Source organism: Ooceraea biroi, chromosome 1 (genome assembly GCF_003672135.1).
Source record: "Ooceraea biroi isolate clonal line C1 chromosome 1, Obir_v5.4, whole genome shotgun sequence".
Taxonomy (NCBI): Eukaryota; Metazoa; Arthropoda; class Insecta; order Hymenoptera; family Formicidae; genus Ooceraea; species Ooceraea biroi.
Genome location: NC_039506.1, coordinates 11,493,639 through 11,499,638, shown reverse-complemented (window position 1 = coordinate 11,499,638; position 6,000 = coordinate 11,493,639). Strand labels below are relative to the sequence as shown.

At 36.9% G+C, this 6,000-nt stretch overlaps 1 long non-coding RNA gene across 1 annotated transcript; it reads right to left on the bottom strand.

Annotated features, from left to right (window-relative positions):
- Positions 1–1,320: 1,320 nt before the first annotated feature.
- On the bottom strand, positions 1,321–2,456 carry LOC105275112. Its single transcript, XR_003406814.1, has 4 exons — positions 2,307–2,456; positions 2,112–2,236; positions 1,869–2,042; positions 1,321–1,732 (listed from the first exon to the last, which is right to left on the bottom strand). It is a non-coding gene; the product is annotated as an uncharacterized LOC105275112 (long non-coding RNA).
- Between the last annotated feature and the right edge of the window lie 3,544 nt (positions 2,457–6,000).

The window sequence follows — 6,000 nt, the reverse complement described above, 5'->3', positions numbered from 1 at the left end:
TGCATGGTTGTCGAATAATTAATTATTGAAGTTATACTTTTATACATGGGCGACATAGCGGCAATGTCGCATTTTTTTCGGCCCTGATAATTGTCGCCAATGGGGCCCTAATTCAATCAGAACAAGATATACAGAGCAAACGAATTTTCGTATCACAATTTTCTGAAAAGAATTGTTAAATAATCGACGTATTATTCTTATCAAGCGACGCGGTAGCGTCGCGACGCCAAGTACATAATCAAAAATAAGGTTCCGAATCATGAGAGTCACTGTATAATATCGAGTGTTACCAATTTCATTGCATAAACGTCGCGCGCTACCAAGTAGCTTATCTGGAATTTATGCCATTTGACAGGTCATATTAACTTATGATTAAAATATCTCAGGAATTAAAGCCGTAATCAAAAATCTAACGGCACTTGTATAATAAAATGTGAATGCGAGCTTTCGATCGCGACCAGTTCGAATAAGATTGGTGCAGTCAATCCTGAGATATAATCGTACGTTAGAATCGTGACGTTCCGTTTTCCGTTTCCATATTCTGGTTCAGACTCACGTACGCATGTTCGCACATACACATGCAAAGCGATTTTGTCCCTCAAGCTGCTGTTCACACATGCATGATTTAATTTATTATGAATTAAAAATGATTTTAATAATACATGGGAAATGTTTTATTTTACGATAAAGATATAACTCGCAAATACTATAAAAAATGTGATACATAGGAAATGTTTTATTTCACGATAAAGTCATAAATTGCAAGTAATTGCAAGCAACATCATCGACGACGACGACGACGATGACGTTGCACCACGTCGATGACGACGACGACGACGACGACGACGTTGCACCACGTCGATGACGACAACGACGACGACGACGTTGCACCACGTCGATGACGACGACGACGTTGCACCACGTCGATGACGACGACGACGACGACGACGTTGCACTACGTCGATGACGACGACGACGACGACGACGACGACGACGTTGCATCACGTCGATGACGACGATGTCGTCGTCGTCGCCCCTCCCTCCCCGCCCTCCCGCGAAGCGGACTGAAAACCGAGCGTATGTGTCCGGGGCTCCAATTTCGGAAAATATAACCTAACCCAAAACTATTTCTGTTTTAAAGCTAAAATTCCATCAAATATATTCTTTTGTAAACGTATTTGGTATCGTAAAATTATGCTCTATTCATTAAACTTTTTTGTTAATAATTTTTGAACAAACAACGAGCGACGGGTGAAACTTAGTGTGGGTTATTCGGGAAGGTGACCTTTGTAATATATGTCAAACTCAAGTCCATATTCACTTAAATACAAATAGAGATCTTTGTTATTTTTCTGAGAATTTCTTATTAAAAATGACCTTTTTATGAGAGTCGCCAAAAATCCTTTTAAAGACTTTCATTTCAACCTGAGAGGAAGCTTTTTACAAAGTTACATTAAAATCGGAGCCGTACCCTTTTCGGAACTCCACCGTTTTTCTTTTTTTAAAAAGGTTTTTTAGGGATTACTATAATCGCAATTATGAATCTTCCTCCCGTTACTTCTTATCGATTCGTGTTCTCCTGTTAAAAAAATTAAAAATAATTCCATATGTTACTTTTATCTGGGCCAAACAATGTATGCACAAAATAAATCGTTTCGCCAAAAGTCGAGGTAATTCCTGTAATCGCAATTATGAAACTTTCTCGAGTCACTTCCTACCGATTCGTGTTCTCCTACAAAAAATTAACAGTATTTACAGTTTACTTATCTCGGCCAAACAATGTATGCACAAAATGAATTTATTTTGGCCAGAAATCGAGGTAACTTTCGAAATGATAATCCTGGAAAACAAGTTTCTTGGAGACGTACCTAGATTCGCAGGTATAGAACTTTCTGGCGTCACTTCTTACCGATTTGTGTTCCCCTGTTACAATTTCAAAATTGAACATATGTTCTTACATTTTACTTATCTCGGCCAAACAATGTCTGCACAAAATGAATTTATTTTGGCCAGAAATCGAGGTAACTTTCGAAATGATAATCCTGGAAAACAAGTTTCTTAGAGCCATTCCTATAATCGCAAGTATGAAACTTTCTCGAGTCACTTCTTACCGATTTGTGTTCCCCTGTTACAAAAAATTAAAAGTAGTTACATTTTACTTATCTCGGCCAAACAATGTATGCACAAAATTAATTTATTTTGGCCGGAAATCGAGGTAACTTTCGAAATGAAAATCCTGGAAAAAGAAGTTTCTTAAAGCCATTCCTATAATCGCAATTATGAAACTTTCTCGCATCACTTCTTACCGATTTGTGTTCCTCTGTTACAAACAATTAAAAGTACTTGCATTTTACTCTTATCTTGGCCAAACAATGTATGCACAAAATAAATCGTTTGGCCATAAGTCGTGGTAATTCCTGTAATCAAATTTATGAAACTTTTTCGAGTCACTTCTTACCGATTCGTGTTATCCTACATAAAATTAACGGTAGTTACATCAAGCGACGTGGTAGCGTCGCGACGCCAAGTACATAAAAAAATAAATAGCCGCATGAGAAATAGCCGCTTGATACAGCACTGGCGTGACATCGTCGAGGCGCTACCGAGTAGCTTATCCGGAATTTATATCATTTGACAGGTCACATAAACTTGTGATTAAAATATCTCAGGAACTAAAGCCATAATAAAAAATCTAACGGCACTTTTATAACATAATATGGGTGCACGCTTTCGAACGCGATTAATTAGAATTAAATTGGTGCAGGCAATCCTGAGATATTGCAATTGTTATGTTAAAACTGTGACGTTTCGGTTTTCATGGAATTCAGACCACTCACGTACGTATGCTCGCACAAACACATGCAAAGCGATTTTGTCCCTCAAGCTTGCGTTCACACATGCGTTCATACATGCACGATTTAATTTATTCGACGACGACGACGACGACGATGTTGCACCACGTCGACGACGACGACGACGTTGCACTACGTCGATGTTGACGACCACGATGACGACGACGACTACGATGACGTTGCACCACGTCGACGACGACGACGACGACGACGGTGCACTACGTCGATGTTGACGACCACGATGACGACGACGACGACGACGATGACGTTGCACCACGTCGATGTTGACGACGTTGCACCACGTCGACGACGACGACGACGTTGCACCACATCGACGTGCTGCAACGTCATACGGCACCATCGTCGTGCTCGTGGTCGTCGTGGTCGTCGTGGTTATCGTCATCGACGTGGTGCAACGTCGTCGTCATCGTCGTCGTCGTGGTCATCGTCATCGACGTGGTGCAACGTCGTCGTCGTCGTCGATGTGGTGCAACGAAAAAAAAGTACAAAATCGCTTTGAATTTGTATGTGCGAACATATGTACGTGAGTCTGAACCGGATTTCGGAAAAGGAGAAGAACGAAACGTCACAAGTCTAACATTCAATTACAATATTTCAGGATTGACTGAACCATTTTTATTTGGAGTGGTCGCAACCGACAGCTTGAACCCATATTATCTTATAAAAGTGCCGTTAGAGTTTTGATTACGGCTTTAGTTCCTGAAATAGTTTAATCACAAGTTTATGTGACATGTCAAATGATATGAATTCCAGATAAACTATACGTTAGCGCTTGACGTCTATGCACTGAACTTGGTAACGCTCGATGTTTATGCAGTGACTCTCATTGTTCGGTACCTTATTTTTGATTTTTATGTACTTTTCTATAAAAACATTAAAAATTAATGAAATATAAAAAATTTTTACAAAAAGTAATGAGATCCCTCTAAAAAACCTTACAAAGGTAAAAGAATACGCCAAGTACATAAAAAAGCAAAACCAAATATGATGAAATCCATAGTTAACTAGCCAAGTACCTAGAAGCAATTCAGTTTGAGGATTTGTAATTTGAAATAATACTTGGCGTGCCCGGGTCGCATTAAAACATACGTCCTACCATAGGTACTATACTTTGTGTAAACTGTATGTGTAAATTATTTGTATTAAGTGAGTAATGAAAAGGGATATTTATAATCACTCCACTAATGTGCAAAACTGTAAACGTATTTGTTTTAATATTATCAAATACAAAGTCATTTACAAGTCATTAGTGAAAATACTCAAGGAAGTACAAATTTAGAAGAATGCATGTCCAATGCGACCCGGGCACGCCAAGTATTATTTCAAATTACAAATCCTCAAACTGAATTGCTTCTAGGTACTTGGCTAGTTAACTATGGATTTCATCATATTTGATTTTGCTTTTTTATGTACTTGGCGTATTCTTTTACCTTTGTAAGGTTTTTTAAAGGGATATAAATGTATGCGAGACAGAATAAACTCTCTTTCTTAGAACGACAGTGACCGTGTAAACATTGCCTCCCGAATATTACAACACATGTAATGTACATCGTGTCATTCCTCCTGTTCTTATTTTCTTTACTCCAAGCTTCCACCAAAATCGATGATCCCCTTCATGACAGCACAACATAGTCGGATATTATTAATTTTATAACAGGATAGACAATCTTTAAAAAAACTGAATTCTCCAAAATGGCGCTACATTGCGTTGTGTAATCGCCATCTAGACGCAATTACTTAGTTAATTACCTAATAATATTGGATTGACTGGAAAGTGCGAAAGCGTTGACCCAATTCATAATGATAATATAATAAAAATAAAAAAGCCAATTGCTACAGATAGTTATTTTAAATTTATTATAATATAATTTAAAGTATATAATTTATTTTAAATGTACAAATAGGTAATCCATTATTTTTCATGCGTGCAAAAAAGCAATTTAAATTGAATGACATTTTTGCATTGAATATATTTTCGCACCATTTTTTGATAACATGTGTATACTTTTATTAAAAACATATAATATGTCAAGTAGTCAGTAGTTTTTGATCGGGTTATTGCATGAGCCAAATAAATCACGAGCGTGTTACGATACTCTTTATATACTTCGTATGTGGTTATACAACTTATTATAAGTAAACTTAAACGTAACGACATAAACTGGAATAACGAACGTATTGTAAGGTACAACGGAAGTGAATCTAACACAAAAGGCGCGGGAAAGCGACCAAACAAACAAAGTCTTACCAACTTAAAAATATAACTAAATTATACCAACATACATTAACGCGCATCCGCATTACTACATAATGCTTGCTTACACTATTCACCCTAACAGTTTTAGATCGCTATTGTTGTCAGTTATTTCATGTGATTGAACAATTGGAAAGAAAATGACCTTTTGCAAGGAAAGCATGTCATTCAATTAAATTGCTATATGATAATGCTCGGCCTTACATAGCTAGATTGAGCGAGAACACATTGTTGGAATTTGGTTGAGATCTTTTATCTTATCCAGCATATTCGCTGTTCACTAGACATAGCATCTCCAAATTATTATTTGCTCCGACAGATGCAGCACATCTTATTTGACAGAAAATTGATACATATCCAAGAATAAGAAAATGGCGTAATGAATTTATTGCAAATGAAAAGCAATCTTTTTGTCTGGAACTGAAATTTATAACTTGTGTGAAAGATAGAAATATTAGGATGAAAATTTATTTCATGATTGAAAGAAAATTAATACATATAACTATGTGTATACAGGGTGTCCATTTTAAAAAAACGCACCTCGATAATTCTTCAACGAAGCATTTTCAGCAAAAATGTTTCAGACAAAAGTTGTATGGTTCGAAGGGGGACATAAGACGGCGTCATTGGTTTGACCTTGAGTGAACGTGCCAAGGTCATATGGAGTTCAATTTTGTTTTTTTAAACGGAACCCCATACTTTTTATTGCATATTCTGATTATCCGTCGAAAAATAAGTAACTATTGTCTGAAACATTTTTTTTAAACGCCCTCCTTATTGCGAAAACTCAGGTTCAACCTTTGGCGGACCAAAGATAATACTCGCTTTATAACAGACACAAAAGTTTTTTTTAGTATTTTACTGTTTACCGTC